At 56.1% G+C, this 24,822-nt stretch overlaps 1 protein-coding gene across 6 annotated transcripts in view; it reads right to left on the bottom strand.

The window, feature by feature from the left end:
- The window catches only part of SLC22A23 (solute carrier family 22 member 23), a 169,272-nt gene that overhangs the window by 83,183 nt on the left and 61,267 nt on the right, over positions 1-24,822 (bottom strand). The window lies entirely within an intron of this gene.

Here is a 24,822-nt window from a genome sequence, read left to right as displayed (position 1 = left end):
TTTGCAGGCAGCGGCTTAATCCACCGCACCAGGACACCAGCTCCAGGCTCCGCCTCTGAAGGAGCTGGGAGACCCCTGCATCAGGGACCATTCACCCCACACCCCACCCTTCTCTGCCCAGAGCTCGGCCTCCAACGACATCGCACGCCAGGGACACCACCTTGGAGAAGTCACATGGGCAAGGCCGGCCGCCAGCTCCACTTCTGGACTGCCGGGTTGGGTCCCCAGTTCCCAGTGGGCGAGGGGCTGGGCAGGGTCCCCAGGAGCCTCTGTGTGCAGAAGCACCCCTCTAAGCGCAGTCCTGGCAGCAGCCAGCCCCACGCGACCCCAGCAAGCCCGGGTGAGCTCAAGCTTGCTCCGGCCCCTTGCTGGGCAGGAGGAGACCTGAGGCTCAGTGCTGGCTTCCAGGCTGGGCACCGGGAGGGTGCAGACCCTGTTCCTGCCCTGGGGGAATGACAGACATGAGAGAGCCCTGTGCCAGCTGTCACGCTGGAGCCCACACAAGATGCCCTCGTGCAAGCCTCACACCCCCACTTCCCCTGGACTCATGTCAGAGCACCGAAGGCCCTCTAAGGTCCACGAGTGATAACAAAATTTACTTTAAAGTAGACCTAAAAGACTGCAGTGGACATTCTAATCAGGAATTAAACCTCGGCCGAGCAGACCCCTTTCCTGACCCCCAGATGGTTGTTAGGCAGGCAAAGGCTGCCAATGTTCTCAGAAGTTCCCCAGGAACCGGACTCTGTGGCGTCAGGATTAGTGAGGGCCCCATCCTGGTACGGGGATGGTCAAGGATCTCTGGGGGGGCTGTCGCTGCCTGTTCATCTCTCAGAGCTGCTGGCGCCAGCAGTGAACACAGCCCCCAGGACCCAGGAGAGGAAACAGGAGGGAAGTGGAGACTTAAGGACCGTCAGATGGACAGCGAGAGAGCACGGGGATGGGGCACAGGGAGGGGCGAGCTCCGTGCCAGCGCCCGCCTTCGCTTCCCGTGTGCGCGCGTGAGTGGAACACTAAGCAGGCTCAGGCAGTCGGCAGCCAGACCCAGGAAGCGAGCTTTGAGGCCACTCCTGCTTGGCCTGCTCAGCACTGGCTGGGAACAGCTTCTGTCCTGTCCACAAAGCCTGGCCCACGGCGGCCAGCCCAGCCGCCTGGCGCCTGTCTACCCAGCCCCCCTGCCCCGGCATCCCCCAGGGCCCCCTGCCTCCCGCTTTGGGTGGGCTCAGACACGGGCTGTCCCCGTGGGACCGTAGCATGCTCAGGCAGCCGCGTGGTCTGTCGTGACGGACATTCTCACTGCAGGCAAACAAAACAGAAGGTGCCAGAGACTGCATCTCGCCTCCACCGGGGTCAGTGCTGGCCTCCCGCAGCCCTGCCCCCACCTGGTGTGGATGAGTTCTGTCAATACAGTGTGCATGTCACTGCAAGGAGGGGCCGGGCCACAGGGGCCAGCTCGGGGGGCTGAGGCCGAGGCAGCCCTCCTCCTGGGGGCCCCAGGGTGCACCAGGACACTGGGGGCAGAGGGGCAGCAATGCAGCTTAGAGTCAGGCCCCACTCAGGGTAGCTGGGCCATGGCCTCTTGTCGAGAGCCTGCTGCCCACAGCGAGCCCGGGCCCAAAGGGGGTGTTCAACAGTCACACCCAGATGAGCACTGAGCACCTCGGGGCCTGCCGGGACCCTGCAGATGACAACACAACGCCACCAGGAGAAAAGTGCAGCACCCTAGCCAAGTCCTTTCTCGCTCCAACTCCTGCTGTGACGCAGGGAGGAGGAGGGGACGCTCCCCCTGGGACCTGCTGCTTGGGCCAATGGGGCTGCCGGAGACACGCCAGCCCAGGGGGAGAAGATGAGCCGGGGCCCGCCCACCGACCTGGACTCTGGTCCAAGGACAGAGGGAGCCACTGAGAGCACCGGAAGCAGAAGATGAGACAGGTCTGGGGTCTCAGAGGAGAAGGGAGGAGAGGGAAGGGGGATGTCCAGAGGTCCCAGGGCCATGCGAGACCCCAGCGCTGGCGAGGGAGAGCGGTCAGACCAAGAGGACCAGGCACAGGCGTCCGAGACGCTACGCAGCAGACGGATGTGGCCTCCCTCCCTTGTTCTGACTGGGGAAGACGCGGGAAGCGGCTCTGACGAAGCCATTCGGCACGCTGCCCTGACGACAGAATGGGGCTGCCGAAAATAACGGCTTGTGGATGCGGCCCAATCGGGCACCAGGAATTTGCTGAGTTCCGCCGAGGGCCGGGTGCTGTTTAGGAAGCAGAGGTGCGGCGAGCAGAGGGATGGGAGCAGGGGCTCTCTCGTAGCTCGTTCTCTGTTTAACAGCAACTCTGGCGGAGAGGGAAGCAAAGGCGCGCAGAATGGGGCCGGTGCCGCGCAGCAGCAGGTTAAGCTGCCGTTTGGGACACCACATGTGACACTCGAGCACCGGTTCACGTCCTGGCCGCTCTGCTTCTGATCCAGCTTCCTGTCAACGTGCCTGGGAAGCCGTGGATCATGGCTCAAGCACTTGGGTTCCTGCCACCCACACTGGAGGCCTGGATGGAGTTCCAGGCTCCTGGCTTCAGCCTGGCCTAGAGCTAGCTGCCATGGGTATTTGTGGAGTGAACCAGGGGACGGAAGATCTCCCTCTCTGTTGGGCCACCTTAAACACCTGCACACGAGACGGAGACACGGACACACACACACACACACACACACGGCCTATAACCTTGAATACCATTCTTCTGGATTTTCCCCATTTAAAAAATATTCTTTTCTGTTTTACCGTAAGACAAGGGTTGGATCATACATTCAGTTCATTTTCCCAAGAATTTTCAATGCATTAACAAAAGCCGCCATGTCTACTCTAAGCATTCTTGTCTTTCACTCCACAGGAAACAGCAGAGGCAAAAGGAGAAGGGACCAGAGCATGTGGGACAATGTGCTCACCCGTCACCTGAGATGTGGGACAATGTGCTCATCTGTCACCTGAGGAGTGTCATGCTTCTGTTCGCTTAATTACTTTTTTTAAAAAAAGATTTATTTATTTAGTTTAAAGGCAGAGTTACAGAGATAGAGAGAGAGATCTTCCATTTGCTGGTTCAGCCTCCAGATGGCTACAACAGCCAGGGCTGGGCCAGGCCAAAGCCAGGATCCAGGAGCTTCCTCTGGGTCTCCCACATGGGGGTCAGGGCCACTTGGGTCATCCACCACTGCTTTCCCAGGGGTATTAGCAGGGAGCTGGATGGCTGCACCGGCGCCCACATGGGCTGCTGGCATAGTGAGTGGCAGCTTGGCCCACTGTGCCACCATGCCACCCATTCTCTCTAGTTTAACTGGTCACAGTCACCGCGTGATGATGGCGGCAGGAAACAGTGGAAGGACACAGCACAGGTGCCGGAGCGGTTGGATGAGGCATCAGCTCTGACTCCGGCACCTCGGGGCTGTGTGGCCTCTGCGCCTTCAGAGCCACCCTTATACTGATGAATCTCAGACGCTGGTATCGTGGGGCAGTTGGGCTAATTCGGGCTCAGGCAGAGCACCGATCCTGACTCAGTAAGTGAATACTTTATTATTATTACAACTACTAGTCGTGTATGCAGTCTAACTTCTCCTGAGTTATTTGCTGCTATTTACTTTTTTGTTTTGTTTTGTTTTTGGTAAGGTTTACTTATTTGAAAGGCAGAGTTAGAGAGGGAGAGGGAGAGGGAGAGGGTGAGGGAGAGGGAGCGGGAGCGGGAGAGAGGGAGCGGGAGAGAGGGAGCGGGAGAGCGGGAGAGGGAGAGGGAGAGGGATAGAGGTCTTCTATCTGCTGGTTCACTCCCTAAATGGCTGCAATGACCAAAGCAGGACTGGTCTGATGCCAGGTGCCAGGAGCTTCTTCTGGGTCTGCAGGTGGGTATGGGGGCCCAAGGACCTGAGCCATCTTCTGCTGTGTTTCCAGGCACACTAAAGGGAGCTGGATTGGAAGTGTGGCAGCTGGGACTAGAACCGGCACCCATATGGGATGCCAGCATCGCAGGTCCTGGCCCCTACTATTTACTTCTGTACCATCCACATCGTCACTCAGACCTCTCCTATACGCAAAATACACCCTCAAACATCATCCCTACAGAGCCACTGAGCACAGAGCTAAATAATTCCCTCCGCCCTCCACCCCCACAGAAGCCACCATGAACCCAAGACGCAGAGGTAGGTGAAAGACGGAGCTCAGGCAAGGGGCCCCCACGTCTCCCCCACTGCCTACTCGACTTGGCTGAGACTTCCAGTGTGGCCCGGGTGCCTTCGCTAAAATCCCAGGCAGAGGGGAAGGGAAGGGGGCCATAATCAAGTCTCAGGAGGTGAGCGGATGAGCAGGACCCTGCCCACACATGCAGGAATGTGGGAGTCGGTCATTCCCGGTGCCCATGGAGCTGCTGCCCCCAAACTGCTCTTTGCTGGGGAGCTTTTGGCTGCTTCCCCCGCCCCCGTGGGTCCCCAGGAGGCCAAAGAGTATTTCAACAAAATCCAGAAATTGGGCTCAGCTTGGGGCGGTGAGTTGAGCCCAGGGGGCAGTTGTCTCGGGCCCTGGCAATAGCAACTGGCCTCATGGCTGCCCTTCCCACCCAGGGGCAGCCCTGTAGCAGGTGGCTCTGTGCTCCCCACCCTAGGGGCAGCCCTGTAGCAGGTGGCTCTGCCTTCATGACCCCTCCCATCCCAGATCATTGCAGGCACCTGTGCCCCAGGGCTGATGGGCAGTGAGGAATCAGCCACTGGCTTTGTGACTTGACTGGGTGGACACATTATAGACCCAGGAAGAAAGCCCAAGTGATCCCGTCTCACGGCTAGAGCACAGGTTCAGGGAGGGGCTGTCAGCTGCCCAAGGCCACACAGCGAGGAGTGGCTGGAGAAAGGCTTAGGATGGGCCCTAGGCGCAGTGTCCCCATGGCTTCTGTGCCGAAGGACCCCTGAAACAGTCACCAGGACCAAAAGACGAGCCGCAGGGAAGGCAAGGGGACATCCCAGCCCCACGGAGGCACCCAACATCGCTGAGTGTGCCCCGAATCAGGAACTCTATTTTCCTCTGCTCACAACAGGGCAGAAGCTGGGCGCTGGGTGTTTTCTGGGTCACCGAGTGCCGCTCTGCTGCGTCAACCTCATCCAGAAACTTCTGGCTGGCCACAAAGCCAGAGGCCCGCCACTCGTGCCTGGACCCGAGCGAGGACCAGGTGCCCGAGCAGGCAGCACAGGGGAAGCAAACTCTCTGCGTGGGGGAGTCACGACCACTCACTCCCCACCCTTTGGCACAAAACACTCTTTCTACCACCAGAAGGTAGGCCTACATGGCCCCTCGGCTGTGACCTTGGAAACACGCTCTAATCTTGGACCTGCATGCTGTGTGCCTTCCGCACGGTCCCAGGGTTGGTGACAACGCGAGCCAGGCTTCCCCAGCCCTCCGTGCTCAACTGCAGCTGCCCTCGGCCAGGGAATTACCAGTCTGGGACCTGTCAGTATGCTTCAGGGGTAGCCACGACTTTCCCATGGTTTTACGTACAACCACATGGCTGTGTGTGTGTGCATGCTTGGGTGTGTGTGTGTGTGTGTGTGTGGGATCCCCATTTTTCCCAGGGGAAGGACCCGCAGGTTTCATCAACTCCTGGAAAGGATCTCTGACCCCAAGAAGATTCAGAAGCACTGCTTTAAAAGGCACTTCTGTTTCTGTTACATCGGCCAAATTTCAACATAAAGTGGGTCAGAATCATTGGGTACCAGTTTGAGTCCCGGCTACTCCACTTCCAATCGACTTCCCTGCTAATGGCCTGGGAAGGCAGCAGCGGAGGGCCCAAGTGCTTGGGCCCGGACACCCACATAGGAGACCTGGATGAAGCTGCTGGCTCCAGCCTGGCCCAGCCCTGACCATCGTGGCCATCTGTGGGGAGTGAACAGCGCCTGGAAGGTCCATGTCTCTCCCTCTCTCTCACTCCGTGACGCTGCCTTTCAAATAAATAAGTCTTTTTTAAAAAGTCCAGGATGGGCAACTGAGTCAGTAAAATCAGTGCTATGAGAACAAAGCCCTGCCTGCGGCAGCCTGGATTCTGCTAGGATGGGGAGGGGGAGACGGGCAGGGCCGGGGCTGAGGAGGGAGTCGTGCCCAGGGCCGGGCAGCCCGTGCTCTGTCCGTGCTGCGCGCTGTCTGGAAGCAGGTTCTAGATGCAATCAGTCAGGGCCACGCACCTGTTCCAACTGTCACTTAAACCTGCGAGAAAACCGTGTGTGAGAAGTCCCGGCATCCCCCTGAGCGGCACCTGCTGACGCACAGGAGTGCTCGGGCTGAAGAGCTAATTAAAGCTGCTGCTTGGTCTTTCCCAGCGATGCGTCTTCCTCACCTCATTCTGACTCTCCCTAGAGCTGAGGTTTACTTTTTGAGAAAATCCTACTTTTCCTTCTTAATAGTCCTATGAATAACCTAGCTGGTGATTCCTCCGGTCTCCTTCAGAGACGGGGCGCACCCTGCAGCAGAAGGGAGCAGGTAGGAACCACGAGATTCCCTGTACCCGCCCTGCAGGGTCCCTGATCAAATCTAAAGGGCGAATTTAAAATAAAGTGTCACCAAGGGGCCGGTTTTCTGAACATCACCTGCCCTGTGCCAAAGCAGTGTGCACCTCACACGTGCTTGCCTAAAGTAGGACGTAATTAGAAATAATCGTGGAAATACATGTTTGGGTTCTCAGAAGCAATATTTTTAGGAGCTCTGGACCAGCCTACATAAGCAAATTAAACCAACGATTGCTGAAATGCCTCATGCTTAAAATGTGTGTGTGTGTGTGTGTGTGAGAGAGAGAGAGAGAGAGAGAGAGAGAGACTTCAAATATTAGAGATGGTTTTCAATAAACCTTAAGCAATTATAATTACATCTCCAGACTTAAAAGAAAAAAAGGAAAATAGCTCAGAACCACCATTAATATTAGTTTTAAAAAGCTGTAGCTGGCCAGTGCAGCGGCTCACTAGGCTAATCCTCTACCTGCAGCGCCAGTACTCTGGGTTCTAGTCCTGGTCGGGGCGCCGGATTCTGTCCCGGTTGGCCCTCTTCCAGTCCAGCTCTCTGCTGTGGCCTGGGAATGCAGTGGAAGATGGCCCAAGTGCTTGGGCCCTGCACCCCATGGGAGACCAGGAGGAAGCACCTGGCTCCTGGCTTCGGATCGGCGCAGCACCGGCCGTAGTAGCCATTTGCAGGGTGAACCAATGGAAGGAAGACCTTTCTCTCTGTCTCTCTCTCACTAACTCTGCCTGTCAAAAAAAAAAAAAAAAAAAAAAAAAAAAAAAAGCTGTAGCCACCATTAATATGGTTGAGAACCACACTTTTCTTTCAGGAGAACAGAGGCGACTTCTAACAGATGCAATTTTCTCAGGACGACTGTGAAAGAACAGGCTACGGCAGACTCCGCCAGAGTCTGCTCCTGGACTGTACCCTTCCCTGTTTTATTTTTTTGTTTGTTTTAAGATTTACTTATTTATTTGAAAGTCAGAGTTACAGAGAGGCAGAGGGAGTAGGGGGAGAGAGAAAGAGAGGCAGGGAGGTAGGTCTCCCATCCGCTGGTTCATTCCCCAAATGGCTGCAATGCTCAGAGCTGGGCCAATCCGAAACCAGGAGCTTCTTCTGGGCCTCCCACATGGGTGCAAGTCCAAGGACTTGGACCATCTTCTGCTGCTTTCCCAGGCCATAGCAGAGAGCTGGATCGGAAGTGGAGCAGCCGGGACTTGAACCGGCACCCATATGGGATGCGGGCACTGCAGGCGGTGGCTTCAACACTGACCTGCAGCACCGGCCCCAATCCCTTCCTTTTTAAAGCAGCTTTACTGGGAACATTTTGTTTTCCGTCAAACTTATTTTTTCCATCGATTTTCCTCCTAAAACGAGTGGTGGTTAGCCATATCAAGGCAGGCAAGGAATCTTCTAGGAGCTATGTTCTCTTTGGGACAGGACTTAAAGGAAATTTATTCAATTAAATTAAATGCAATCAAAATGCTTCACGCAAGTTTTGGCCACCTCTTTCATCTTGGTGCACTGGGGCTGAGGGTGCCCATGGCTCTCCAAGGGGGGCTGGCCTTGCTCTCGGTTCCAGCTTTGCATGAAGCTTTCTCCATGCAGATGTGAGATGCAGAGTTCTCTCCCCACCCACTTCAGTGGGAGGCGGCCGGCCAGGAGCCCCAGGGACAGCTCCTTTCTGCTCCCAGTGGCTGCAGCCCCTGGTGCACCTCATGGCTGCTCACCTGGGGCGCACATTCTGAAGGCTGGCTGAAACTCCAGGCTGAGTAAGTCCCCACAGTGACCTTGCACGTGCCCACGCGGCCCCACCCTGTAAACCTTGATCATGGAGAAGGCGCCAATCATGGCTTAGTTTCCATAACTTCACTATCTCCTGAAACCAACAGGGCTCGAGGTGTGGTCTCCTGCCGGCTCTGCCCCGCTGCCACCTGTGCATGGTCCAGCGGCGGCAGGGCGGGTTTTCCCAGTGCTGATAAGCAGGGAGCTACTAAGTACCCAATTTCCTGAAAACATCTCCTACCTGAGCCTGACTTCATCCAGCACCGTGGCCTTGCTCCCCAGGGGTCACTCCATTTGTGGAGAGACACTGCCATGCAAGTGAGAACTTACTGGAGAGAGTGTCTCCCTCGTCTTCCCCTCCTTGAGCTGATGAGCATTTTGTTTTGATGTTTATCTGATGCCACAGGAACCAGCGTCCCCTGAGGTCTACTCTTCAGACTTGGAAGCGATAGAGAAGTTTGATTTAGCAAACGCCGATCGAGTGTTTTCCACGTGTGGAAGACGAAAAGACAAATGCAATGCTCTCTCTCCTCAACAGGGCACAAGTCAGAGTGCCAAGGACTGGACCTAGAATCAGTAAACCTTCCCCCAAGAAACCAAATGGTGACAGCGCTAGGCAGGCGACCCCACGGCTCCCACCCCGTGGCTTCCACTGCGACCACTCGGTTATTTCACTGTGGAACGAAAGCCACCACAAACAGCCAGCAGGGCTGCGTTCCAACGAAGCTCTGTCCATGGACAGTGAAACTCAAAGTTCTTCTCATTTTCATGCATCTTCAGTTGTTAATCTTATGATTTTTTTTCCCCACTGTTTAAAGACACAAAAGCCACAGCAAGTCTAGCGGCCAAGGTGCGGGTTAAGAATCACACCCGTCGGTACGCCCAGGCTCACATCCCAGCTCCGGCTCCCAACTCCAGCTTCCTGGGAACGTCCCGGGAGGCGGCAGCCATGGCTCAAGCAACTGTGCCCCTGCCACCCAGTGGGAGACCAGCACTGCGTTCCCAGCTGTCCCAGGTTGCCTTGGCCCAGCCCCAGCCCCAGCTGGCATTTAAGGAGTGAACCAGTGGATGGGAGATCTTTGTCTCTCTGTCTCTGTCTCGCTCGCTCGCTCTCTCTCTCTCTCTCTGTCTCTCTGTCTCTGTCTCGCTCGCTCTCTCTCCTCTGTATCTGTGTGTCCTAAACCAATAATCAACAATGTTAAGTTCAAAGCCATTCATAGCCCTCAGAGCACGTAAGAAAGGCAGTTAGTCAACCTGGGCCACAGGGCTCGCGTCTGGACCCTGGCTGGACCTCAGGTCTCTCCACCACCAGCTCTGTGACAGCAGCCGAGTGGCATGAACATCCGCGCCTCAGCTTCCTCATCCGTAAAAGGCAGATGAGAGTCTAACTCGTGGGTTCCAAGCATTAGAAACCGAAACACTGGGGCTGCACTGTGGCATGGCAGGTGAAGGCTCTGCCTGCGGTGCTAGCATCCCACGTGGGCGCCGGTTCGTGTCCCGACTTCTCCTCTTCCGATCCAGCGCCCTGCTGATGTGCCTGGGAAGAACAGTGGAGGATGGCTAAGTGCTCGGGCCCCTGCACCCACGGGGAAGATCAGGAACAAGTTCTGGCTCCGCAACGGCCCCGCTTTGGCCGTTACAGCCATCTGGGGAGTGAACCAGCAGATGGAAGACCTTTCTCTGTCTCTCCCTCCCTCTCTAACTCTGCCTCTCAGATAAACAAATAAATAAAAAGAAAGAAACTCAAATACAGAAAACACTCAGTGTTGCTTCAGCCTAAGACACTTAAACCAGTGACCTCCTTTGTTGACCGTGAGATGATAATGACATTGGTAACAAAAACAGCAGCCAAGCTTCCTGAGGCCTCCTGACTCAAATGCTGAACTCTGAGTGTATGACGGGGGCGTGGTGGGTGGGTGCATCTACCCTGGATCTTAGCCAACAGGCTGAGAAGCGATGGGCGTGTGCATCTAAAGATCAACGCGGGATGGCACCGCCTCTGACCCCACAGCCATCCTCCAAGGCTGGCACTTACGTCACCCCCACTTCGCAGATGAGAGAGCTGCCCAAGCAGTCCGGAAACAAGGGAGCTGAGCTCTGGAACCGGGTTCAGAGCCTGGGCTGTGCCTCCTGGAGGAAGCTAGAACCATGGAAGTCTGAGTGTGAAAGGCAGGGCCAGGAAGTCCGGCACAGATGAACTTCCACCTGAGCCCGAGAGAACACGCATCTGCACGCCAGTCAATCACATCCCTGTGAAGCAGAGTGCGAATGCAGTGGCGGGGAGCAGGGGTCTCTGGTGCAGAATGAAAGTGGCGAGGCGCCCCAGCACCCCAGCTTGCAGGCTCCCCCGGGGCGGCAGACTTGGGAGGAGGACAGGAGTGGACGGGACGAGAACGGAGCAGCGACGGAGCCGGCAGGAGAAGGCTGCGGGCGGTTTTCTTGGCCTAGAGCTACACTCAGGCAGGTGGGCTCGGCGGCCTGGGAGCCTCACACATCTGGGTGCACAGGGCTCTCTGCGAGCCCCGGGTGAGACTTGCGAGCCGCAAGCCCAGCTCAGGTGTCGGGGGCGAGCCTGCGAGCAGAGACGTCGTGGGAGAACCCGAGCCCACGTCCTCTTTCCAATTCTGGCTTGTTTTTCTCTCACAATTTCCATCTCCAGCCTCCCCACTCTCAACGCAGCACCCACCAGTTATGCTGTGCTTCTCAAATGGGCTAAGCGTTACAGGAACGATTTCTCTCCTTTCCGTAGCACTCATGCTGGTGAGAAGCTCGTGTGATCTGCCCCTCCAGCCTGTGTCCCTGTGGCCTGGCAGTCCTGAGACGCTTGGGGAGCCCTGAGGCGCAGGTGCAAGTGTGGTCCGGGGAAGCAGTCTCGCCATCCCCTAACAGTGGGAGAGGCTCCTTGGGCTTAAACTAGACACCTGCTTTCCTCTGGGCATCAGGGATTTCAGAATGTGATGGCTCCATGAGCAGCCCCCAGGGAAAGCCCTGCGTGCTGAGGACGCGAGTGAGCTTCCCTGGCAGACGATGATCATCGCGTGTTGCACGAGTCCCTGCTGAGGGAGCTAAGCTCATCCCCTGGGACTGGACTCTGGGAAGCTAGCTCCTGGCTCTCTCTGGACTCTGTGCCATCTGCCCTCTCCCCTGCCCGATTTGGCTGTTCTAAATCAGAGCCAGGAACGTGGCCGCATGCTGGGTGCTGTGAAAGCTCTGAGTGATCCATCCAACCTGGAGGTGGGGGTGGGGACCCCCGACTCAGCCATCAGCTAGTTCATTGTCCTGGAATAGTGCTGTGAGAGGCCTGGGAAGGCCTGGGAGAGAGAGAAGGATGCTTACTACACTGATCCTGAGTGTGGAGTCAAGTGTGCCGCCAGGGATTCCTCCATTCAAAACCTGACCATGCCACACCCACCATCTCTCTACAGTGACCTGCAGGCCATCGGAAGTGTTGCAGCTGACCTCCCACTCCTGAACGGCCTTCCTCAGCCATCCTTCCGGAAGCCGAGTTTTAACAACTGCACTAGACAAAGCTGGTGGTCAGGTTCCAGCCTCTGGTCCTCTCTGTGCCGGCACGCTCTGACCACGGTAAGGGGTCAGACGCTAGGTGCGAGGGGTGAGGACCGCCACCAGGGCTGGGAGGTCAGTGCATGGGTAGGCGTGGCTGCAGGGGACACACACCCTAAAGGCGATTCCAGTTGGTCAGAAAGGAAAATGGGCACTCACATAGCAGCCACGACATGGCAGAGCACTGGGGTCAACAAGGGGCTCAGGGGGAGGTTGGGTGTGCCTCGGTGAACCTGGGTGGGGTCAACATCATGATCCTTACGTGAAGAGCTAAAGAGCTGGAGAGCGACAGGCGGCTGGCGGGGAGCAAAGTGGCCGCGATGGCAGTGGCGGTTTAGGAAGCGGGACGTGGGGCAGAACTGGTGGGTGGCTTGGGCGAGCCGGAGCCCTGGGGCGGGGCAAGGAGCTGAGCAGCTGCGGCAGGAGTCTCAGCACGACCGCCCGCCGGGCAGCGGTGCCCGGTGGAGGCGGCTTCAGCGCTGAGCCTGCTGCTGAGACCAGACGGCTCTTGGACATCCTTTCCCACCCTGGCCTTCGGGGATTCCAGTGACTCAGGAGAGAATTAGAAAGAACCATTTCTGTTTTTGAAAATTTTCTTTACGAGGGAGTGAGAAAGCAAGAGATCCCGACTGCTGGCTGGCTCCCCCAAACGCCTGCAATGCCAGGGTCGGGCCACAGCCGGGAGCTGGGAGCCCAACCCAGTTCTTCCACGCGGGTGGTGGCAGGAGACCATCACTGGAGCCACCAGTACCGCCTCTCCAGGTCTGCCGCGACCGGAAACTGGCATCAGGAGAGAGCCAGGGACTGGACCTCCAATGCGGCACCTGGGCAGCAGGATGCTGGCTCCCTAAGAACCATTTCTAAAGAGAAAACGCACAGACTCAGCGTCTAACAGAGGCAGCCATTGCAAGGGCGGTCAAAGATGATGTGGAAAACAAAGAACAGCGCCAGGGAAGGCAGTGACGGGCTCTGGAGGGCCAAGTCAAAGATACTCTTTATTTCACAGGAAAACTGCAGAAAGCAGAGTAACCATCTCAATAGCTCCAAGAAGTGAGGCTGCGAGTGGTAATAAGCCACAAGGAAAAACAAACAAAAAAAAGGAGTAGGCAGAAAAGAAATTAAACAGAAGCCCAAGAAGAAAGTGGGCACATCCACCCCGGTTCACCACAACACATTTTCATTATCTCTCGCTTCAAATCAAACCACCCCCTGGCACAGTATTGCTCCTGAAACGGCCGTGGGGTCTGATGAAGCCCCGATTCCACCCGCGCTCCGGCCTGTGTTCTGAAATGGAGTATCAGCTACTGACCCTCAGGAAGCTAATTGCTTTTCAATACACTCTGCACGGTTCTGTGTCCCACCAAGCATCCGCTCGGCGCAGTGCCAGTGCGCTCCGGTGCGCTTTGTGGCCGGGGCTCGCGTGGCCAGCAGAGGCTAGCATGTGGGCAGAGCTGAGTTCCGAGCAGAAACTGCTTAGCCTCTTTTCAGCTGATGTAATTTACTGCTTCGTGTGGTGCCTCTCTCTCCAGGGAGGGGATTCCAAGGCGCTAATGTGTGTATCTGCGTGGAACACGCACAGCTGGATCCAGCAGGACAGGAGGAGCCATTCTGCCATTGACCCCTTCCAGCTAATTATCTCGCTTGGACACACGGACCAGGTTACTTGTGGCAAAGACCAATTTCTGGATTAATGGGGCAGAAAGAAGAGATCCAGACGTAAATGTCCATCAACTGTCTCTCATCTTACTAAACAGACGGCTCAGTCACCGAATTTTCCACAGCTCACAGAAGAAAACGCGCAGCGACTCTCTTTCCTTGACTCGCCTCTTCAGTTGTGGCAAACAAATTGAGTGTATTTTAGTCCCATTGCCAGCAGGCATTGGGAAGCCTTTTCCAGACTGCATCTCTGAATATTTTACACCTACCTACGGTTCTCTGGAACAAACATACTGTCTTTGGGGTAATAAGGCCTCTGCAGGTTTTAATCAGCCCTCGGGCCTGGAAGGGTATATCAGGAAATACCGATGCCGGCTTCAGCAAACTGACACTGACTATGCCACCCCTTCAGCACGGGCCCTCCACGTGCGAAACCAGACCAGAGGCCCGATGGCCTGGCCTCCTCCACCTCTCTCTTTGTTTCACTGTCTGATTTGCGCACAGCGGTGCCTCGGCCAGACGAGGCAAAGTGAAGCTGCCAGGACCACGCGAGCCGGGTCGGAGCTACCAGCCCTGCACCGTGCACCAACTTCTGCCTTTCCCACTTGCTCCCTGCAGCTCCTGTTTCAGTCCCTGTGCTAGTGCATGCTAGAACCTGCTTCCTGCCCTTGGCCCAGCTAAATACCTGCATGCCATGCCCTCCCTCCCACAGGAAGCCTCCCTAGCTCTCAAAGCCCATTTGAGCCTTCACAATGACTTTCTGCAACCTGGCACCCCCCTTTAATTTACTCAGTTATTTTCCAAATATGTGAATGCGTATTGAGTTCAACGTATTTAAGCTCAGTTCACTGTACTAAAAATCCACGGGATACACATTTCCCTTGTAGGCTAGCTGGAGAGAGATGGCGACAGTGGGGCTGCACAGGGGTTTAGGAGAGTGAGGCTAGCCCTGGTGTGCGGAGGGGCTGGGTGGGGAGAAGACGCATAGGGAGAAAGGGCCTTCCGAGCTGACCCCACGAGTGACTGGTAACATCTAGGCATGCGCCTGGTAGACTGAGGAAGAGGGGCACTGTGGATGGAATCCTAGGGGACAGGATTGGACAGTTGGGTCAGCAGGAAGGAGTGTGGGGAGGGGGTGAGAGAGAGCACAAGGGGCCACTGGAGCACCCAGCGGCTGCCGCACCGGCTCCAGGGCTCTGGGAGGCTCCCAGCAGGAGCAGTGTCGCGATCGAGTGACAGTGACTTTCCCACCTGTAAGCAGCAGCAACATAAGAGCAGGCTCCGCCATGCGTAGCTGGAATGCCGGTCCCCTGCTCGGTGCCCACGTGGTCCCTGGGGGCTTAGACAGTGTCTCTCAAACTCTGGCACCGAGGGCAGTGAGGCTGCAGACTCTGGGAAGCGAGGGAGGCAGCGCCGGCGCGGGGCCCTGGCGAGGAAGCGCTGCCGCGTCCCCACGAGGAGCCTCGTCCCCTCCAGGGGCAGCTGCGTCTGAGCAGATCAAACCCCTTGCATGGTGCAGCTGTCATGGCCGCAGCAAGAGGACAGCAGCAGTCACACCTGGCCAAGGAGACCGGCAAGGGGCACACACACAAGGAGCCCCAGCGTGTGCGACAGCCGGGTGACAGGGCCACAGGGTCTGTTGACCTGGAAACCAGCAGCAATGGCACACAGCCAAGACACTCGCACCCATCCCCACCGCCCAAGGTCACGGCCTGGAGGCTCGGCACATCCTGCTAAGCTGACCCAGGATCCCTCTGCACCACGGCAATGAGTGGCCGCCACGAGGCCAGCAGTCAACACAGCCACAGGTCCCTGAGACTCAGGCAGAGAATATGGACAATTTTCCCAGGAACCAGGGTGGCCCTGGCCTGGGGACCAGCTTCCTGCAGGACTTGAGGATCCGGGAAGGGAAGCTTCCTGCAGAGCCACTGCTGAGATTACTCCTGAGGCCACGGGCGCCCACGTCCTCCTCTCCCTGCTGTGTGGACTTCCTGGCCACCCCCACCACCTGAAGGGCATCAGGCCACAATTCAAAAGGCTGCAGCTCCAACCCTGGCTCAGACACTGTCCTCCGGCCTTAGGGACCTCCCTCCAGCTCTCCAAGCCTCCAATTTGCATACCAAGGATGAGCCTGACTGTGGTCTGGGCCCCAGCTCGCAGCCCACCCTGAGCCCATCTTCCCAGGGCAGCTCCCTGCCAGTCCACCCCTTTCGGTCTTGTTTTCTCCACAGTGCAAGCCTGACCCTGAGCCCTTAATGAGCTCCCTGGGGATGCTCTCCGCCACCTGGGCTGCCTCCAAGGCCAGCTCTGTCCTCTGAGGTTCAGGTGAGCCAGACGTCACCAAAGGGCCCTTGGTGTCCCCCGCGGACTGGGCCCTTTCCTCCCGGCACACCTGGATGTCACGCCTGCTGGACTGCAAGTTGTTGAAGCTCTAAGAACCACCAAAGGCTTCCAGGGCAAGTTCACGGAGTGCTTGTTCCCGCCAGGAACGGAACGGTAAAGAACAGCACGCAGCGCCGCCAAGGTGCCGCCGCACCTGCAGGGCTTGGGGGAGGGCGGAGGAGACTGGGATGTTTCCCTTCCCCCAAATATAAAATCCCCCACAGATTTCACCTTTGCTCCGTATCTGAACACACCGGAGCCCTCAGCCTTCGGAGCGCGAGCTGAAGCAGACATTCCTGTGACACAGTGAAGTGGGACCGCGGAGGGCCCCGCGGACCTGCAGGCTCCTGCACAGCGCCCCCTGTGGTGCCAGCAGGGACTACAAAGGGTTCCAGCGGTTTTGCTCCTTGGGTGCTGTGAGTCATGTGTGGGCTCTTCCCAGATTGGGACTCTGAGAACAGGAGCGGTATAAATCTTTGGAGGGGGTGGGGGAAGGAAAGAGGGGATGGAGGAGAAGGGAGAGCCGAACAGAGCGTGAGGAGGTATGATAGACCCAGCAGGGTGAAGGGTACGGAAATCCTAAATGATATTTCTTCCAGACAGAAGTGGTGGGACACTGGTTCTCAGCCAGATGAGTGCTTGGCATCTGAACAATGCTGACTCTACAGGGTGAAAGGTCTGCCCAAACTCAACAAGCTGGGCAGGTTTTCGGGAACGTTTAGATGAATGTTTCAAGTTTGGGAAAGCGGGAGGAAAGTCTGAACAGAACACCCCCACCAGCCTACCCCGCACTATCCGACACGGTTGGGTGAGCCATCTGTACAAGGCCTTTCCATAAAGAGCCATCTCAGGCCACAAGCGTGAGGGACTGGTCGGTGGAATATTATGGGGAATAGCTAGTTTGGATGCACAGTTAATAGTACGTGGATGCATTTGAGTCCTAAGACCAAAGAGCGCACTTTCATTTCACAAATGTTTTCTGATAAGCTAGATCCTGGGACACAACAATGAGCAAGATAAACTCAACATCTGCCCTTCCCGACCTTAAAATCCTGTGTTGAGGCGGAGGTGAGTGTAAGGGAGAGGGAAGGAACAGAGTTAAGGAAGAAAGAGAACAGAAAGGGGATCGCAGTGCAAATAACGGCGCCACCTTCCACGAGCAGGGAGTGGGTGGTTATTGCTCCAGAGGTCAGCACAGATGGGCATCGGAACAACCCTGAGCGAAAGGAGGCCGAGGGACACACACAGTGCGATTCAACTCACTCACTGAAAGCTCAGAAAGTGCAAAATCAAATGACACATTGTATATTCAAAAGAAAACCGAGCCAGACCAAGTGATACATGGAAAGTTAAAAAAAAAAAAAAAAAAGCAAGTGATACATTGTAAGTTAAAAAAAAAAAAAAGCAAAACCAAGTGATCTAGTCCAAGTTCATAAAACAGGGCAAAACCAAATGACACTCTGTTTATGGATAAGAAAGGAGAAACTTACACGGCAGAGCAAAGGATTGGGGTTCATTATTACTGAGAGGTGGTACCTGGGAGAGATGCACCTGCCAAAGCCAGGCGGAGTTAGACAAATGTGTACCATGTCCAAATCCTTTCGGATGCACTTCTTATTAGCATGTTTGTGTCTATTCAAGGTTCAATAAAACAAAACATTGGAGGGGAGGCTCGAGGTGCCCAATGCTGTGATCCGCGACCAGGACGTGGAGAGTGCAGTGGGCACACAGGGGAGGGGTCAGCAGAAAGCCCCAGCAGCTAGGCACTGTGCATCCATGTGTATCAAGTGATGCATTACATCAATCACTTGAGGACTTCAAATGTTTCACCCTGAAAAAAAGCCACAGGAGGTGTTGCGGGAGAAGTCCAGCTCAACAAGGAATGAGCAGAATAGCTGGGGGCAGGGCTTCCCCACATCCCCAGCACCGAGGGCCGCTGGGGCCACGCTGTGAGCCAGCCGGACAAGCTACAGGGAAGACTGCAGGCTGAAGGGAAAGAGGTAAGCCATGGGGTGCAGCGGCATGACCAGAGCGGCCTGGTATTTACTTATTACATCTCTATCCGTTTATTTAGGAGGCAGGGAAACAGCACACTCCCATCTGCTTGTTCACTCCCCCAGATGCCTGCAACAGCTGGGGCCAGGCCAGGAAGTGAAGCCAGGAATCGACCCAGGTCTCCGGCATGGGTGGCAGGAACCCAAGGTCCTGGGCCATCCCCACTGCCTCCCAGCGTCTGCATTAGCAGGAAGCTGGAGTCAAGAGCCAGAGCTGGAAATTGAACCCAGGGGCTCCAGTTGTGGACCAGGGGCATCTTAACAGTGTCTTCAGCGCTAGGCTAGAAGATCCCCCAGCTGTGGCAACATCCGCTTCCCCCATATCCTGACATCCCCTCCAGTTCCTGCTGGGTTGAACTCAGTCCTTGGATGCAGGCAGCAAGGATGTGTGCCCATCTGCCTGGAAAACATGAACACGGTGCAGGAGCAACATCACTCGAGGTGCTTTTTTTTTTTTTTTTATGAGAGAGAGAGAGAGAGACAGAGAGAGAGAGAGAGAGAAAGGTCTTCCTTCCGTTGGTTCACCCCCCAAATGGCTGCTACAGCCAGTGCTGCACCGATACAAAGCCAGGAGCCAGGTGTTTCCTCCTGGTCTCCCATGCGGGTGCAGGGCCCAAGCACTTGGGCCATCCTCTACTGCTTTCCCGGGGCCACAGCAGAGAGCTGGCCTGGAAGAGGAGCAACCGGGACAGAATCTGGCGCCCCGACCGGGACTAGAACCGGCGCCCATGGGATGCCGGCGCAGCAGGCGGAGGAGTAACCACATGAGCCATGGTGCCGGCCCCGTGAGGTGCTTCTTTGTCACAGAAGACACGCACGCACTCACTGCTGCCAGCTGGAAAACAAAACCTTAGGCTCCGGCATCTGTGGAGGACTGGCCCGGGACCCCTTCCCTTCTGCATCCTCAAACCCAGGGATGCCCAAGTCCTTCCATGACATCTCACCGCATCTGTGTGTAACACGCACGGCCAGCTTGCTGTGAATCAGCCCTAGATTACACAGCGTTTCCAGCAGTGTAATACTCTGCACATGGCTGTTAGACTGCATCGCTGGCAAGAAATAAAGTCCGTACATATTCCGTACAGATACATTTTTAAAAACAGTTTTGATCTGAGATTGGTGGAATCCACAGATGTGGAACCTCTGGACACAGAGGGCCAGCCGTGGACTCGCTGCATGGACACGGAGTTGGACACAGGGCAACAGCAGAGCTCGCGCTGTGAAGACGTTCCAAGGGGAATCCTCGCCAAGCGCTTGTCCTTTTCTGAAGTGCCCTCCTATCGTGTGCAACTTTACATCAACAGTTTCCAAGTAATCCGCTCATAAAATGCTGCTTAATTCTTTGAAGGCATATGTAAGTAAGAGCCAGGAAGGCTAGAAATACTCCATAAATACTTCTAAATCACAGCACTGAGAAAATCACTTAAAAATGTATTTTCCGCATGGCAAGAAGAGACAAAGAGCTAGATATCGCCACAAAGAGAACAAAACAGCAGGGCTACCGTCTGGGTTCATCATCACACCACCTAGTTCAAACTTGAACCTTAATCTCCAAATAATGACCACTTTTTTTTTTTTCAAAGCCTCCTGTTACCTTTATTTTTAAAACATCAACAAAAGCGTTTACTCAATAATGCTCGTGGTATGTGAATCCAGAACTTCAAAGACAGTGTCCAGAGAACACGGCGACTTTCAAGTCCCCTAAGCCACCTGGTCTGGCAGGTGCACTGCTAGCTCCAACCTCAGCACTGAAAGCAGGAACTCGAGGAGACAGGCGTGCACCACACTCACGGCAGCACGGCTAACGTGCAGGGGCCCCACAGGCAAAAGGACCTCCCACCTCCCGGGCCCCCCTCTCAGAGTCTGCTTGTGTGGCACGGCCCCAAGAACGCAACTCCTCTGAGGCAGCCTTGTTCTTGGGCCCCAGAGGAGACTGGCATGGCCAGGCGACGGACGTTCCCATGGCGGGGGGCTTGGCTTGTTCACATCGGCCGGGCCAAGCACCGCCAGGGACAGCCGGGAGCTCAGGGCAGCCTTGGAGGACCAGCCCTCTGCACACAGGTGACATAAGCCCGTCCGTGACCGCTGGTGCCTGCCCAAGGGTTACTCAGCTGTCACTCAGCCTGGGAGAGGTGGGGGCAGCAGCAGGACCCAGTCTCCCAGTCCCAGGCCACGGTCTCGCACTCTGGGTATCTTGAGGACACGTGGAGATCTGGCACCTCTGCCACCGGCCCTGCATGCTCACGGCACACAGACCTGGTGGCCACGCCATGAGGAAATGTTTGCACCCAGCTGAGCACCCCGAGGCCAGGGCCCTGGCGTTTAACCCCCCAGGTTAACCTTCTGCAACCACAGCAACGCCCACACACCCCTCCTCCTCCTACCTCACCCAGGGTCACACCTTAATGTGCCAAAAAGCCCTCCCTACTGTCTAAAAGAGGTGTGGTTCATGTAAATACAAGACTGGCATTGTGGCACAACAGGCTGAGCCCTCACCTGCAACATCAGCATCCTATAAGGGCGCTGGCTCCAGTCCTGGCTACTCCTCTTCCAACCAGCTCCCTGCTAACCTGCCTGGGAGAACAGTGGATGATGGCCCAAGTTCTGGGCTCCAGCACCCACGCGGGAGACCAGGGTGGGGTTCCAGGCTCCTGGCTCTTGTGAACACTTGGGGAGAGAAACAGTGGGTGGAAGATCTTTCTCTATCTGTAACTCTTCCAAATAAGTAAACAAATCTTAAAGAGAGAAAGAGACAGGCGACAGCTAAGAGAGGAGTGAAAGGGGTCTGGCATTCATTTCTGGGGGTCCTTTCAATGAAAAAAAAAGTGACCCCCTGATTCCTTAACAGCTGGAGGAGGGGAGGGGAGGGGAGGGGAGAGAGTTACTGCAGGGAGAAGGCTGGTGGGCACCGTGTCGCCTGATGAGGGCGAGCCCTGCGCTGCCGAGCCCCGCCAGCCTCCGGGCACACTCGCTAACCCCAGTCTGAGCGAGGGGAGGCGGCGGACTCCGTGGAGTGACGTCCCGCCGGAGTAGCACCCCTTCGCCATGCTGTCCTGCTCACGGGTCTCCAGGCCGGCGAAGGCAGAGGCAGGCCGGAGGAGACATGACCCCTGAAAGTGACAGAGGATTCTGGAACAGAAACAGGAGGAGGAGCTGCTGAGATCCAAACACAGCGGCGGGTTCCGCAGCCGTGCTGCTGTCACGTTAACTTCTAAGCTTTGACAGATCCGCCGGCAGTGGGTGAGGGGCTCACGCAGGGGATGCTGGGTGGACCCTGCCACTCCGTGAGCACTGCACAATTGGGCACGGCATTCAAAGGGTTAAAGAAATCTGGGAGTTGCTGCTTTCTGGCACTTTATTCTCACGGGGTGAGGCTGAGGGAAAGCAGAAGCAGTCTCGGGGAAACCCAGGGGAGGGAAGTTTGGGGGTCCTGTGCGTTCCTCGCCAGCCTGCTTCTTTTTGGGGAAACCCCAGCTACTGTGGAGAAGGCCAACAAGGCGTGTTTGCCAAATGTCATTTTTCCTACCAGTTACCCTGAAACTCCATCAAAGCCCGATGCTGCCTCTTCCACGCAGCCCGACTGTCTTTTTAGCTTCCCTACTTTGTGCCATTTTGTCAGTGACCCAACGGACCCACTGGTAAGGGGGTTAAGCCCCGGCAGGTACATGATCCAACCAATGGACAACAGAGACTCATTCAGTGGATGTGTTCAGTGTGTAGGGAGTGGGAAGCAGCCAGCGGAAGCCAGCCCGGGCATCTCCAAGCTCACACGCACCCTGATCAGGGAGTGGACAATAAAATGTTCAGGGTTCAGGTATAGGCTGATCACACCCTCTAGGATGGCTACCATCATATAAAAACAAAATCAGCGTGTGATCCAGGAATCCTCCTTCTGGGTGGGTACCCAAAGGAACTGAAAGCAGGAGCCTGCAAAGACCCTCCAACCCCAAGTTCATGGCGGCATTACTCACAATGGCTAACGCACAGAAGCCACCCAGGGGTCCACCTGGAGGTGGACAGGTGCGATGTGGGGGATACATACAATGGAAAAATGGAGAGAATGGGGCCAACACTGGGGCGCAGTGGGTTAAGCTGCCGCCTGCAATGCCAGTATCCTGGGTGGCAGCTGGGTGTGTCCCATCTGCTTGGCTTCCGATACTCCTGAGAAAGTAGCAGCAGGCAGCCCAAGACCTTGGGGCCTGGCTACCCACGTGGGAGACCCTGAAGAAGCTCCTGGCTCTTGGCTTCAGCCCGGCCCAGCTCTGGCTTTTTCAGGGAGTGGAGGAGCAGATAGAAAACAAGCCTCTCCCGCCACACAACCCTCTCTAGTTTCTCCTCTATCTGTAGCTGTCAAATAAATACGTCTCTAAAGAAAAAAAGGAAGAAAATGCTGTCACGTGCAACAGGATGAACTTCAAAGGTCTTATGCTCGGTGACATAAGTCAGTCGCAAACGATAAATATATTATTTGGCCCCTTTTATGCGACACCTAGAGCAGTCAAACTCACAGAGACAGGAAGCTGAGTGGGGGCTGGCAGGGGCTGGGGAGAGAGGTGGTGGGTACAGAGCTTCAGTTTTATAACACAGCAAAGTTATGGGGGGTGGCGTTCAATACTTAACACTAACTGCACACCTAAACTGTAACGACGGTGGATCACGTATGTTTTCTTCTACCGTGGCAACTTCAGCATGGACGGTGTTACAGGAGGTGGCCGTGATGGGAGAAACACTGGGAGTGGGTGGTCAGGCACGGCGTCGGGAGCGGGGAAGTGGGGTGGAGGGCAGACAGTGCCCCACAGGGCTCCCGGCTCCCCTCGTCCCGACTCCTGTCTCTCACTGCACACTTCTCAGGCTTTCTGTCTGCCATCACCTCTCCCCCCCCCCCCCCAGCCCCACAGAGGACCAAGCTCATGTGGGTGATGCAGTCAGCACGCAGTTTTCTGGCCCAGGGCCTGTGCAGGAGAGAGCAAGAGGACAAGGCTGCCCTTCCTGACCCACGGTCAGCATCCATGCACACAAAGCAGGCGTCGAGGGAGAGGGGGCGGGGCTTGAGACCTTATGCCTGTTGGTGGGCAGCGTCAAGTGTGACGGGGACAGCATCACTCTGCTCCGGGTATGGGCACAGCATGTGCACTGCTCCTGGTATGGCACAAGCAGGCCAGCTGCTGCCACTGCCCATGGGCTGGTCTAGAGCAGCAAGCAGCTATGAGCCACAGTCAGGACAAGGGAACAGGGCTCTCTCCTCAAGATCTGGGTCTACGCTGAACCTCTTGGCCAAGGACACCAGGGAGGAAAAGGAACCGAATCAAGAAGGCAGGATTGCCTGGATATTTTATGTAGACTCGGCCGTCTCCAGTGACGGCCTCAAATCACAGAATGCATTTAGCTGAAGGCAGCAGGATGGAGATGTAACCTGTGTGGCGCTCCCTCCCCTGCCCCACTCCCTCCCTAAGAGCCAGGCAAGGCACTGCAAGCCCAGCAGGTGCAGCCAAGTCTCCTGTCCTTGTCGCCAGAGCCCTCAGCGCCCAGGAGGTCCCGTAGGAACTCTGCGAAGCTGGGGCAAGCCGAGTGCTCCCAGGGGCCCCGAGGTATGGGCTGTATTTGGTGCTCATCCTTAGGTTTAGACATCAACCACGGGATGAGCCAACATGGACATGTCCAGACCAGGGCTACCGCCTCTCACCACTCACCCATCTGGTTCAGAAACTACATGCCGGATGACACTGGGTGTTGCTGAGCCTGGTATGTGTAAGGGGACCGCGAGGGAGGATACAGTGTGTGGAACTCTGCTGGCTTTATTTTCTAAACATTAGCTTCAGGCTCTGTGGGCTTAAATAATACGTTACCTGCCAAGCCACTGGCATGTGGAGCAAAGGTCAGAGTGCTGGAGACCTGCCCAAACGTCCCACCCGCCGTGACACCAGAGAGCCAGGACACAGCTGAGGATGGCTCTTCATTGCCAAATGCAGCTGGTGACCCGCACAGAGGGAATGCAGAGAAAGCATCCCCGACTTGACAGCGTGGGGAAGTTCCTCAAACTTAGCCACACGCCCTGGGGAGACCTCCTTCCCCCTGTCCCACCGCCGATCTTCTGGGACTGCATTACTCATGCATCAACAATGCTTACTTCTCTGCTGTGAGCTGGCACTGTGCCACCCACAGAGGGCACCAGACCAGCTCTCCCTCCTCTCCCGGAGCTACAGTAGAGACAGCAGTGATGACTCATGGGGGCACTGGCTAACAGTGGTTCAGGGAAGGAAGGGGGTGACCGTATGTTAATTCCCTGCTGGCCACTCCCCCCGCCTTTGTGCTCATTCCAACACAATGCTCCGAGTCACCGAGGCTGTTCTGACCAGTATTGATCCATTCATCAATGGTCACGGGATACGGTTGAGCAATCCTTTCAAATCCAACACGCAACCTACATCCATCCAGGTCACGGGGCTTTCGTGAGAAATCTCAGCCAATTATCTCCACCATTCAAAACCGCCCATGGGACAACATCAAGTTATGCTTCCTCATCGCTAGAGTTATGAAAGTGGGATGACAATAATAAGGAAGTCAGGCTGGTGCAGCGCAAGCATTTTATGAGCATTGGTGCTTCTACTCTGTAGCGCTGCTGCACGGATCCCATTACAGCCTGTGAACACACTCATCCATCCTACTAGAATTTATTTATTTGTAGAGTTGTTTTATTGGGGGGGGTGAGAGAGAGGAGAGAGAGAGAGGGAGGAGACAGAGAGAGGGAGGAGACAGAGAGGAGAGAGGAGAGAGAGGAGGGAGAGGAGGGAGAGGGAGAGAAGAGAGATAGGGAGAGGGAGAGGGAGAGAGAGAGAGGGAGAAGAAAGAGAGGAGAGAGAGAGGGAGAGAAGAGAGAGACAGAGA

The sequence above is a fragment of the Oryctolagus cuniculus genome, chromosome 5, assembly GCF_964237555.1.
Source record: "Oryctolagus cuniculus chromosome 5, mOryCun1.1, whole genome shotgun sequence".
In the NCBI taxonomy this organism is placed as follows: domain Eukaryota; kingdom Metazoa; phylum Chordata; class Mammalia; order Lagomorpha; family Leporidae; genus Oryctolagus; species Oryctolagus cuniculus.
Note: the sequence above shows the minus strand (reverse complement) of the source record. Positions and strands in the feature narration are given on the sequence as shown.